Source organism: Gekko japonicus, unplaced genomic scaffold (assembly GCF_001447785.1).
Source record: "Gekko japonicus isolate JY-2015 unplaced genomic scaffold, Gekko_japonicus_V1.1 scaffold67, whole genome shotgun sequence".
Classification (NCBI taxonomy): domain Eukaryota; kingdom Metazoa; phylum Chordata; class Lepidosauria; order Squamata; family Gekkonidae; genus Gekko; species Gekko japonicus.
The window spans coordinates 335,913-349,017 of NW_015161948.1; positions in this window are offsets into that span (position 1 = coordinate 335,913).

Sequence of the window (13,105 nt, forward strand, 5' to 3'; positions counted from 1 at the left end):
TTCCCTTGGGTTAGATTTCTTCCCACTCGTAGATCTCTTCTCTGCAGATCAGCATGAATATTCGTATAGCCACATTAGAGGGCTCCTTCTCGCAAGACTACTCATTTTTGCTCTCAATACTGTTTTCAGGAATTAAATTGATTAGACCAACAGCTGCTTGCCTTTTGGTCTAGTTAACTGAGTCTCTACAGGTCATTTGTACAGTGCAGACTGTTCCTGTGAAAGATCCGGTCCTCAGCCTCTCCAAGGTGTCATAGCACCTTTCCGGATTCATCTACTCCACACTTAACGTGGCTAGTTCTCTGAAGTACGTAGATGTTTATTATCTTACCAATGAAAATATGCAATAATAACTCGTTGTCCTTTCCTGTCCTTAGCCTGAGAGGAATGTAATCAAGGTCAGGGCTCAATCCAGAGCTTTCCCCAGGAACAAAGCTCAAAGCAAACCTACACACTCTCCCAGCACATCTGGCAGTCCTTGCAGAATTGTGTCCTATGACGAAGAAGAAGAGAATACCCCGCCCTTCAGTGCCCAAGGGAGTCTCAGAGTGGCTTACAAACTCCTTTCCCTTCCCTTCCCCACAACAGACACCCTGTGAGATAGGTGGGGCTGAGAGAGCTCTTGGCAGAAACTGCTCTTTTTCAAGAACAGCTCTTATCAGAACTACGGCTTGCCCAAGGTCATCCAGCAGGTGCAAGTGGAGGAGTAGGGAATCAAACCCGGTTCTCCCAGATTGGAGTCCACGCACTTAACCACTACACCAAACTGTCTCTCTGCAGAACAGACCCAAAGATAAGGAAACAGGTAGGGTGGTTCAAGGTCATCTGGCATGCAGGCAGAATTCCAGAGGGCAGGCACAGACAAAGAGCCAGGCCTCTCCACCAGAAAGACATGGATATATTTGTGGTAATGTTTGGTGAGATTTCCAAGGTAGCTTGCTACAGAGTCCCGCCGCAACAGAACAACAACCAACAAGATTCTTGGCCAGAAACATTCAGTCCAGAGCAGTGTTCCCTCTAAGCTGAGTTAGTGAGAGCCAGCTTACAGTTTTTCAGCCTCCAGCTCATACATTTTTGTCCTAGCTCAGGAAGGATGACTCCAGAGCAAACTAATTTATGCAGCAGCCAAATTGATGGCTCACAAGTTTAATGCTAGTAGCTCACGAAGTAGAATTTTTGCTCACAAGACTCTAAAGCTTAGAGGGAACATTGGTCCAGAGATGGGTCCTGACCATGAATCTGTGGCTAAAATGCCACCTTTGCAGACTGCTAAAATGAGTGCATAGGAACAACCTGTTCCACACAGGCCACTTCAGAATCCTTGTGGCTGTCACGGACCAGCAGGATATAAAGGAAAAAAATGCCACATGATAGATAACTGATTTATTATACAAAGTCCCTAGGCATTTTGCCCTGCAGACTTTGTCAGGGGGAGTCAGAACATTCCCCTTGAACTCAGACTACAGATTTCCCCCGTCAGAGCCCAGTACAGCCCCTACGGTCTCTCCTCAACCAGCTGAGCATCACAAAGCCAAGAAACATCCCAATCGGTCCCAGCGCTTGCTGCTATGACGAAGTGCAATGCCTTTAAGCAGGGGTCGTTTCGTAGAAAAAGAGCTAGGGGAACTCATTAGCATAACTCATTAGCATATGCCACACCCCCTGACATCATCGTAAGTGTGTCATAAGGCCACACCCCCTGACATCACCGGAAGTGTGTCATAAGGCCACACACCCCGCCCCCAACGGTCCCAGCCGCTGCCGGCCTTGCAGCTCCACTGCCGAGCCCCATGAGGGGCCCGGCGGTGGACCTGCAAGGCCGGCAGGAGTGCAAGGAAGCCCCGCGAAGGCCCTCCCTGGCCCCAGGCAGGCAGGGATGGGGAGAGGCAGGGAGGAAGCAACTTACCCTCCCTCTTCTCCTCCCTCCTCCTGGCTGAATGAGGGCCGGAAGCAGGGCGGCCGGAAGCAGGGGGCGGGGCTTCGTCATGTGCCTTGCCCCCCGTACCTCACCCGGGGGAACTGCGATCCCCCCCAAAATGACCTCTGACTTTAAGAATTGTAGCCTGTTCCTGGAGAGGTGGGGCTTCCATCTCCACCTCCCTGAAGGAGTCCACCACAGTCTTTGCTGGAACAAAACATCTGAGTTCCTGGCACCACTGACTCCAGCCACAACTCCTGTCTTCTTGACCCTGAGACCTCAGCCTTGGGCAGGAGAGTGACCAGCCATTCATCTTCAAGTCAAGGGAACCATTCCTCTGCACCACAAACATTTCTCCAGTTTTTCACTATGGTGAGATATTGCACACAAACAGCGGCCCATGTGGAAACTCTCCCAGCAGGAAAGGATTTAAAGCCCTTTCCTGAGATAGCCATTTTCCTGTGCATCATTTTAAAACTGCTAAGTGAGCCTTGAACGGAATGCCTACTGAGCAAAGAAAGCTCTCTGGACTAAGCTGAGAGAAAATAATTCTGGAATGGGAAAGGGGAAGAAAAACTAAAAACAACGGACGTTTAAAATAATGAGTTCTTGAAAAAGAAGGATCCTGCTCTATCGTTCTGCTACATACAGTGTGCAGCACTTTGTGGGTGGCCTGAATGCAGGCCACTGTAAACAAGTGAAAAACAATCTATTCTAGGAAATGCTAAGTGCTTTCCACGAGTGATAGACCTGGATCGGAGAGAGGAGTGCATGTGTGTGAAGAGAAAGGGAGGGAGTATTTGTCACTGTTACCACTGGGGCTTTGCTTTGAATCACAACATAGTATGTTTCAGGGCACAGTATCCTGGCATGCTTAGGGCTGGTTGATATGCCATGACTCTTACTGATAAAATATTCTGTTTTTTTAAAAAACAAAACAGAACAAAAAGGAAACCTAGGAAACAGAGCTCTTTTGCTACAAAACAAACAAGCATCAAAACTGCTTTTGCTTCCTTCAGAAGGAATCATAGAATCTCACAGAGTTGGAAGGGGCCATACAGGCCGTTTAGTCCAACCCCCTGCTCAATGCAGGATCAGCCTAGAGCAGGGGTGTCGAACTCATATGTTTTGAGGGCTGGATCTGACATAAATGAGACCTTGTTGTGCCGGGCCATGTGTGTCATAAAATGTAATGCCAGGTAGCGGAGATATAAACTTTATAAAGGACACAAGCACAAAGATTTTTTTTCTTAAAATAAAAATATGCTTAAAACCAGGGATCATTTCCTGCAGGAGCGCACAGGAGCGGAGCTCCGGCAGTAAAGAGCCCAGGGGGCGGGCACATGCAACAAGCCCCACTCCCTGCTCCCAGCTGCCCTCAGTCAGAGCAAGAAGCAGCCAGGTAAGTTGTAGAGCCCCCCACCGACCCCCCAGTCCAAGACAGTCCAGTGGCACCTTTAAGACCAAGTTTTATTCAGGTACAAGCTCTCCCTCCTCTGTGAGGACAGATCTGCATGTCTCCCCCCCCCAATAGCTAGCAATCCAAAACAGTCCAGTGGAGCCTGAGCGGTGGGTGTTGCCTTCTGACACACTACCGGTGATGTCAGGGGGTGTGGCAGATGCAAATAAGTTATACTAATGAGTTATGCTAATGAGCTCCTGCACCTCTTTTTCTACGAAATGACCCCTGCTTAAAACATTAGCTCTGTAAGCTGCAAACCTACTTTTGATTATTGACATTCACCACAGAAATCTCATGCTCAGAGTTCTGAGTCTAGGACCCAGGTTAAAACATGAAGTGGCTGAGTGATTAAGAGAGTCTGGCGAAGCAAGCTATGATGCAGCAGTAGCAGCAGAACTGGAAGCAGGAGATGGCCAGTTCCACTGTGGGCCTGATGGAAGCCCTCCAGGGGCCTGATCCAGCCCCCGGGCTGCATGTTTGACACCCCTGGCCTAGAGCATCCCTGACAAGTGTCTATCCAGCCGCTGCTTAAAGACTGCCAGTGAGGGGGAGCTCACCAGCTCCCTAGGCAGCTGATTCCACTGTTGCACAACTCTGGCTATCAAAAAGTTTTTCGTAATATCCAGCTGGAACCTTCCCGCCCTTAATTTAAACCCATTATTGCTAATAAAGGACTTCCAAATTTGCTTCAAACTGTTGATTTAAGCAATATTCTGGGGCAACTATAGTCCAGATTCTTATGTTTTGCCCACTGAGTAGAGACCGTGGGACTGCATTCTCTAACTGTATCCTATCTGTGGCAGGACACCCCATTACTAGGACAAGGCAGAACCCACCCATAGCACGAACTGACTAACCACATTCATGAATCTTTTCCTAGGTAGGACAGTGGGTTGACTGCCCTGAGAAAAGCTGCTTCCTCAAACAACTGTACTTTGTTTTAGGAGAAATGTTGCAATGGCTCAGGAGGATCTGAAACTACTTATTTCCTATAAACATTTTTGAGACTGTCAAAAAAAGGTCCCCTTTTCAATATTTGGGTAACTTTGTGCAAATGAAAGGGTTTGCTCAATCATTTAAACTGCCCCTGTTCTCAGTTGCCCACCCCTGCCCCCAGAAGTTTCACCCTGTGGCCACATTGGATTGGCTGCATAGGACTGTGATGTCATCCTCTCACTGTGATCCCTGATGAGAGCCAGTTTGGTGTAGCGGTTAAGACAAGGGGCAGACTCTAATCTGGAGAACCGGGTTCGATTCCCTACTCCTCCCCATGAAGCCGGCGCAGTGACCTTGGGTCAGCCACAGTTCTCTCAGCCCCCCAAAAACCCCAGCTCGCCACAAAAAGAGCTAGAGTTTCAGGCTGCCAGACAATCTTCGGCTCTCCCGGCTATATGACATCCACTGCCATACGATAATTAATTAATCAGTTTGTGATCCCTGATGGGTGAGATCACTATCGTCAATCATGATTCCTCCAGGAACGCTGAAGGAGGAGCTGCTGGGGAAGCAAGAGCACCAAGTAGGCTTTCAAAAATGAACACGCACGCAGTCTCTATGGTTCTGGCCACAAAGTTCCATTGCACCAAAGTCAGTAGGGACTTTGTTTGTCTGTCTGTTTGGTTTTTTGCTCCAACTCAGAAGTGGAGACTCATCGGCCCAGCCTGAGCAGCAACTGCAATAAAAGGACATGTGAGTAAGATTCTCGAAGAGGCACGTCAGGGATGCTATCCTGAAAGTAGTTGCTGCGACACCCCTGAAGGTGGGGGAGAATGCTGTCAGAACGCTAAAGGATACTCCATTTGAAGTAAGATAACGCAGAAAGAAATACAAAGAAGTTGTGCTTTTCCTCCAAACAAACTCAATTGGATATAAATGGCTGTTTCCAGAAGGAGTAATGTTCAAGATCAAGGAGAAGAAGGTCAAAATTGACTCTGTTATTAAAGCTCAAGAGTTTCTAAAGGAGCAGCTGGGAAGGCCAGAGGACGAGAAAAAAGAAGAGGACGATAAGTCCAGTGGAGAGCTGGAAACTGGTTTGTCTGGTGAGGACTCTTTCTCTGAGCAGGGGGCATCAGCCCTGGAAAGTTCCTACAAACTGCGGAAGAGAGAGAAGAAGAAGTAAATACTGAAGGACTCTGAATTGTGCCTTTGAGAACTTTGGTTCTAGGGGATGATGGGGGGCATTGTTATTGGGCAATTAAATGTAACTGGGGATGGTTAAAAGGGTTAAAAGATTGACACAGTTCATAAGAAGTACAAAGATGAAAAGTCTGAATGAAGTATAAAAAGCTAGTTGGAGATCTCCTCTCTTGGGTTTTTAGTTAGTAGTGGGTTCTTTACTTTCTCCCTTATATGTAGCTTTCCCTTTTTTCTAGTTTTTGTAGTGTTTAAAAAATCAATAAAAAATCCCCTCTGGGGGCTTAAAAAAAAAAAGGACATGTGAAACGCAGCACCCACTTCCCCAGTGGGATGCTTCTTGCAGTCTGCTTCCTCATGAATTTAGAAGTAGAGCTTCACTGGGGGTGACCTCCACCCTCCTCGCTAAAGCCTAGTCCTCGGCTCTCGTGTTGAGGTCCCGGTCAGTGCCTGCATTAGCCAGTGCATTTCTGGAGCTCCCTCCAGCCCGCTTGCTAATTGTTTTTGGAGGGTAATGAGCAAGTCGCTGCCAGGAACTGTTAGCACTGGACCGAGAGGAGAGCCTAAGAAGGGTGGCTGGGATGTCAAGAAAGCTTATGCTTACCAGCTTGAAGGACCTGCCGGCTCCTCATTCACTTGACTGCCTTTCTGCTATTCCAGCGGGTTGGAACAGAGGAGGGCCCGTAAATGCCCGAGAAGACTTCATTTAATTTTGTTTATTTTAATTTTTTTCAAAAGTAGTCAGGTTGATTTGAAGACGGCAAGCTTAGAATCATAGAATCTCACAGAGTTGGAAGGGGCCAAATAGGCTATCTAGTCCAACCCGCTGCTCAATGCAGGATCAGCCTAGAGCATCCCTGACAAGGGTTTGTCCAGCCGCTGCTTAAAGACTGCCAGTGAGGGGGAGCTCACCACCTCCCTAGGCAGCTGATTCCATGGTTGCGCAACTCTTACTGTAAAAAAGTTCTTCCTAATATCCAGCTGGTACCTCCCCGCCCTTAATTTAAGGGCTTATATAGTCTGCCTGGTTGAAGGACATGACTTCCATTTTTAAGCTTTCTTTATCCTGGCTAAACAATCAATATAACGCACCTGTATCAGGCCACGATGAGTTTGGAAGACCCCAGGAGAAAGCTCAAAACTTTGCAGAATCAAGGTTTGAGGCCAATAGCACCTTAAGGACCAACAAGATTTGCAGGGTATAAGCTTTTGCGATTCAGTGCTTCCTTCATCAGATGCAAGTAGGAATGGAGATCCCCAAGGCCTTGGGCTCCACTCTTGGGTGTGGCGGCCAGGGGAACACCGTTTGTGGCGGACGGCAGTGGAGGCGGGACTGGAAGATGCATGACGCACGGCGACGTGATACGCAGGCGCGACGGAGCCGAGTGGACACAAGTCGAGGCCATGCGAAACACGGACCGTGCGCCAAGAGTAGTCCCCGCCGAGAAGGAGAATAGGAGGCCACCCTGAACGCCAGAATGAACGCCTGACCGAGGACCGCCTGGGGATAAACGGAGCCGAGCCCGAGCCCGAAGCCTGAGAGACAACAGCCACACCATGGGGGTGCCGGTAGGATGTCCCTCCCCCTACTTCATGTGGCCCGAGTTAGGGTAAAAACTGTTCTTAGAACACCCTGTAAGCCGCCCAGAGACCCTCAGGGGTTAGGGCGGGATAGTAAGCTGAATAAATAAATAAATAAATAAATAAATAAATAAATCTCCATTACTACTTATATCCGACAAAGGGAGTATTGACTCTCGGAAGCTTGGGTTCCAACTCTTGGGGTTGGGAATATCCATTCTTATGTATATCTGACAAAGGGAGCTCACCATTATGTCTGAACAGGGCAAGGTGCACATTTCCCAGCTTTGGTACCTGCAGATGGAAACTGAGGTTTTTGAGGGTATGAAGTGTTAAAAACATTAAAATAGTTGTTGGTGGCAAAAATTCAAAACCATCAATAGAGACAGGCAGCATTTTGGGTTGATAAAGCAATCCATAGAGCCATGCCAAAATGTGGTGACACAGGCAAGCTGTCTGATCTCCCTACCTGCCTAGCTATGGCTGGTCTTCCTACCTGCCTAGCTATGGCTGGTCTTCCTACCTGTCTGCTTCTCTCCCCTCTCCCTTTACCATGACAGCAAGAATGGAGAGGAAAACAGGTGGCTGGTTAACTTGTTAGACTGAAAGCAGAACACAAATCAATTCTATTTAAGGATTAAGATGGAACATAGACTTTTTACTACGCCTTCTTGATTGCTCAAAGGGTAAGTACAGGAGAGGGAATCTGGTTACTGCAGCACCAGTAGTACATGCAAAACACACAAACCTTGCTCCAAGTTTTCAAAACTGGGAACGAAAATTAGTTGCATGCACAATTACAGCCGAACTAAACGATCTTATTTAAATTAATGTCAGCAAACAGAAAGCACACTTGTAGCAGATACTGAGTTGGTTGGTACCTGCTTTTGCACTGATGAAAGAGAGAGAAGGGGTGATCTTGCCTAGTTCCCCTCCTTTGTTGTTGTTGTTGTTCAGTTGCACAGTCGAGTCCGACTCTTCGCGACCCCATGGACCAGCTCCCGCCAGGCCCTCCTGTCTTCCGCTGTCCTCTGAAGTTGGCTCAATGTCATGTTTGTTGCGTCGATGACACTGTCCAACCATCTCATCCTTTGCCGTCCCCGTCTTCTTCTTTCCCAGCATCAGGGTCTTCTCCAGGGAGTGCTCCCTTCTCATTTGGTGGCCCAAGTATTTGAGCTTCAGTTTCATTATCTGGCCTTCCAGGGAACAGTCAGGGTTGATTTCTTTGAGGATTGACTGATTTGATCTTCTTGCAGTCCAAGGGACTCTCAAGAGTCTTCTCCAGCACCATAGTTCAAAAGAATCTATTCTTCGGCGCTCGGCCTTCCTTATAGTCCAACTTTAAGATAGAGTGTTTGCTAGGGTTGCCAGCCTCCAGGTGGTGGCTGGAGATCTCCCTCTATTACAACTGATCTCCAGGTGATAGAGATCAGTTCACCTGGAGAAAATGGCCACATCAGAAGGTGAACTCTATGGCATTATATCCCACTGAAGGCCCTCCCCTCCCCAACCCCTGCCCTCCACAGGCTCCATCCCCAAAATCTCCAGGTCTTTCCCAATGCAGAGCTGCGTATCCTCATGTTTGTCCACAATCCCTGGCATAGCCTTTTCCAGTGTCCAACGGGCCCCTTCCCCCTTCTTGCACCAGTGGGAAAGCTGGATAGAACTGAAATTCACTGACTTGTTTATGAAATCCTAGAATGGTAAAACAGCAGCTGCTACGTGATTTAAGTGCATCTAAATCTTCTAAATGCATGTTCACCTTGATACTCTGAAGAGTTCAAATGTCTATCTGTCACGCTTAATGGTATTTAATTAATACAAATTGTAAGTTATGATAATAACATGCCAGGGATTTTTCTTGGCACCCTTTCTTCTGCCCTAAACAATCTCCTCCCTCTTCTTTTACTCTTGATTGATGTTTCCAAAAGTTTAATTACATATTGTCATCTAAATCATGCTGAACATCCTATATATAAATATATATTTATTTGCTTGTTATTGTTCTTTATTTCCTCCCGTTTCCTGGTTCTTCTTGTTTCATATTGCATTGTAGAGTTCTCGGGGGAGATGAGAGTTTCTCCAAGCCTTTGAAAAAACACCCGGGGGTACTTTAATAAAGGTAAAGGTTTCCCTTGCTCGAAAGCCAGTCGAATCCGACTCTAGGGTTGCGGTGCTCATCTCCGTTTCCAAGCCGAAGAGCCAGCGCTGTCCGAAGACGTTTCCGTGGTCATGTGGCCGGCATGACTAAACACCGAGGCGCACGGAACGCTGTTACCTTCCCACCGAAGTGGAACCTATTTATCTGCTTGCAATTTCTTGCTTTCGAACTGCTAAGGTTGGCAGGAGCTGGAACTAGAGACAGGAGCTCACCCCATCTTGCGGCACCCGGGTCTGGAACTGCTGAACTACTGACCTTCCACAGCCTGCAGTTCAGCGTCTTAACCACTTGAGCCACCGCAGCTCCGGGGGTACTTTAAAACTCAGCAAAAGGCTATGGACATTACCCATAAGGGTTTTCAACCTCCAGCCGGAGTAGGATTGCCAGCTCCGGGTTGGGAAATACTGGAGATTTTGGGGGGGCGGAGCCTGAAGAGGGCGGGATTTGGGGAGCGGAAGGACTTCAATGGGGTATGATGCCATAGAGTCCACCCTCCAAATCAGCCATTTTCTCCAGGCGAACTGATCTCTGTTACCTGGAGATCACTTGTAATCCCAGGAAGTCCCCAGCCTGGAGGTCTCTCAAGAATTACGACGGATCTCCAGGCTACAGAGATCAGATCTCCTGGAGAAAATGGCTGCTTTGGAGGGTGGACTCCATTGCATGACATCCCTGCTGTGGACCATCCCCAAATCCTGCCCTCCTAAGGCTCTCCCCCCAAAAAAATGTCCAGGAATTTCCCAGCCTGGAGGTGGCAACCCTATTGCCCAAGTCAAAGCCAGTCGCTTTCAAGTCTCATTGATTTCAAGGCACGCAATCCCCATCATGTTTGTTCAGAAGTAAGCCATACTGGGAGCTGCGGTGGCGCAAGTGGTTAAGACACTGAACTGCAGGCTTTGGAAGGTCGGTAGTTCAGCAGTTCAAGACCCGACTGTGCCGCATGATGGAGTGAGCTCCCGTCTCTGGTTCCAGCTCCTGCCAACCTAGAAGTTCAAAAGCAAGAAATTGCAGGTAGATAAATAGGTACCACTTCAGTGGGAAGGTAACAGTGTTCCGTGCGCCTTGGTGTTTATTCATGCCGGCCACATGACCACAGAAACGTCTTCGGACAGCGCTGGCTCTTCAGCTTTGAAACGGAGATGAGCACCGCAACCCTAAAGTCGGACTCTACTGGCTTTCGAGCAAGGGAACCTTTACCTTTATAAGCCATACTGACCTCAGCAGGTCTGCCTCTAGGAAACGTACTTAGAATGGAAGCTTGAAGTACATGCTGAAATCTTTCCCATTAAAATCAGCAGGCTTTAAAAAGAAGTTCTCTGTTTGGACTGAATCTCACCCCCCCCCCAATAATATTAATTATTAATAAAAAATCCTTGAGAAACGTGCAGCCCACAGCAATACTGGCTGCCTCTTCATTACTCGGGGGGGGTGAAATTGGGCAATCAGCAACCCCATCTTGGCTTGCCTCGGTTCCTCCCAATTAAGGGGCGTTCTTCTTAATGGGAAGTCTGTCTCGAGCTGAAACGTGGCATGATGCTCGCTCTGGTGGACGAAATTCCTTTTGCTTACCAAAGTCAGGCCAATGTGCCTGTGCACGAGCAGGTTGCTGACCCAGCTGCGGCTTTGCTGGACCATTTCCACCATCCCTACGGCTGGGCAGATTCCCAGCATTTTAATAGTAGGTTACTTTGCAAAAATGGACTTGCCAAAAGGAAAGCAACAAAGCCCTTTTCATTCTTTCCTTTTTTGGAGGGTGGGGGGTAGGGGGGGAGCCAGGAAACCCCCTTGAGAACCAATTACTGAAGCCTTTTGGAATTTTTAATTGAATATTTTTATTGTAAACAGGAGCAGGACCTGTAGCCTTGATTAAGGGAAGCAGGAAGACAATCGCTTGGGTCTTGTTTGCTTTTCATTCTGGATTAAGGACTTTCCATTGTTCTCCAGCTCAGAGATGGTGGCTCTGGGGATAATTAGTCTGAATTCTGTGTTTGCTGTCTGATTCCACCCCCACCCCATCCCCAGGTCCCCCTGCACTACTCTCTCCCTCCCCTTCCCCTGCTTCGCATGGTAGAAGGGACTGGAACAAGGCTCCCACCATGACCCTGCCAGCTGGGTTTTCCTACAGGCAGTTTGCTTTCTGGAGGATTTTGTATGTCTAGGTGGAGTTTAGCTGGGATTAGCTGGCAGATCTCATAGGGTTTCAGGGGTTTACGTCTTTGGTTCTGACAGTAATTGGGGTATAGTGGCTTGTATGTAAAACGTTAACCATATGTATGGTCTGGCGAAATCTCTCCCTTTCCCCCATGAACACTTTGGGGGGAATGATCCCTCATTGCAAAGAACGGGACTGTGATCTTCTCCATTTTCCATCTGTGAGTGGAGCCTTCAGTCTAAAGTTACCAACCCTAGGTGGGGCCTGGAGAATTACGACCAATGTTCCCTCTAAACTGAGTTAGTGTGAGCTAGCTCACTGTTTTTTAGCCTATAGCTCACACGTTTTTGTCTTAGCTCAGGAAGGATGTGGCTCCAGAGCAAGCTAATTTATGCCGTAGCCGAATCGGTCGCTCACAACTTTAATGCCAGGAGCTCACAAAATAGAATTTTTGCTCACAAGACTCCACAGCTTAGAGGGAACCTTGTGATTACGACTGATCTCCAGATGACAGAGATCAGTTCCCTGAAGGAAATGGCTGCTTTGGAAGGTAGCCTGTTTGGCAATATACCCTGCTGTGCTTCCTTCCATCCCCCACCTCTGTCCCCTCAAACCTCCAGGGATTTCCCAACCCAAAGTTGGCAACCCTAATTCCACATGATTACTTGCAGCAGCATGCATTGATTTATCATCTAGGCTTTCCTGTATGGAGACTATACAAATGAGAGTTGCCAGCTTTGTGCTGATAACTGGGAACTTCTGGGGGGGTGGAGCATGGGGAGTGAGAGCAATGTTGACGTAGTGATGTCACTTCTGGGTGACGATCTGGCAGTGATGTCACTACACTGGCGACACCTTAGGAATTCACCCAAATCTCTAGAAAAGGTCATAGAGATTGGGCAGATTCCTAGAACATCACAGAACATCACAGACATGGTGACTGGAAAGTGACATAGCTTTGTTTGCAGTGCCGCATTCCCCTCCTTTCCCCCACTTCTCAGTGAGCCACAGCAGGTCACAGTGGGCAGGGCTAGAAGGTTGCTGGGAAGCCACAGGAGTAGTCAAGGTCTCCACTGTCCCACTAGAGTTACTTGGGCAACTGATGAGGACAAAGTAAGGTGGGGGGAAAACATGAAGTCCATTTTGAGCTCCTTGGAGAAAAATGTGTGAACTGATTTATGAAAGGGCACCACCATATGGGACATATACATAGGGCTAACACTTGGACTGCCCTTAATTGGATGGCCCAGGCTAGCCCCGTCTCATCAGATCTTGGAAGCTAGGTAGGGTCATCCTTGGTTAGTATTTGGAGGGGAGACCACCAGGAAGTCCAGGGTCATTGCACCATGGCAGGCAATGACAAACTACCTCTGAATGTCTCTTGCCTTGAAAGCCCTACAGGGTCACCATAAGTCAGCTGTGATTGGACAACATTTCAACCACACACCATATCACTACGACTGGATGGCTCTCTAGATTTTGGGTACTCCTGGGCAAGTTGCCTTGCTTCCCCTCCTACAAAGCACACCATCTCCTTGTGCATGTGCACGCACAAACATACATACACAGATGGTCCTTGGGGCAGGGATGGAGAATGGCTCTTAGTCCAGCAAGACTGGCCTCCACTGTCTTTGCGAGTTCTTCTAGTAACATGAAATGGGAGATTTCCAAAGACACTGCTGAGTCATAGCAGAAGAC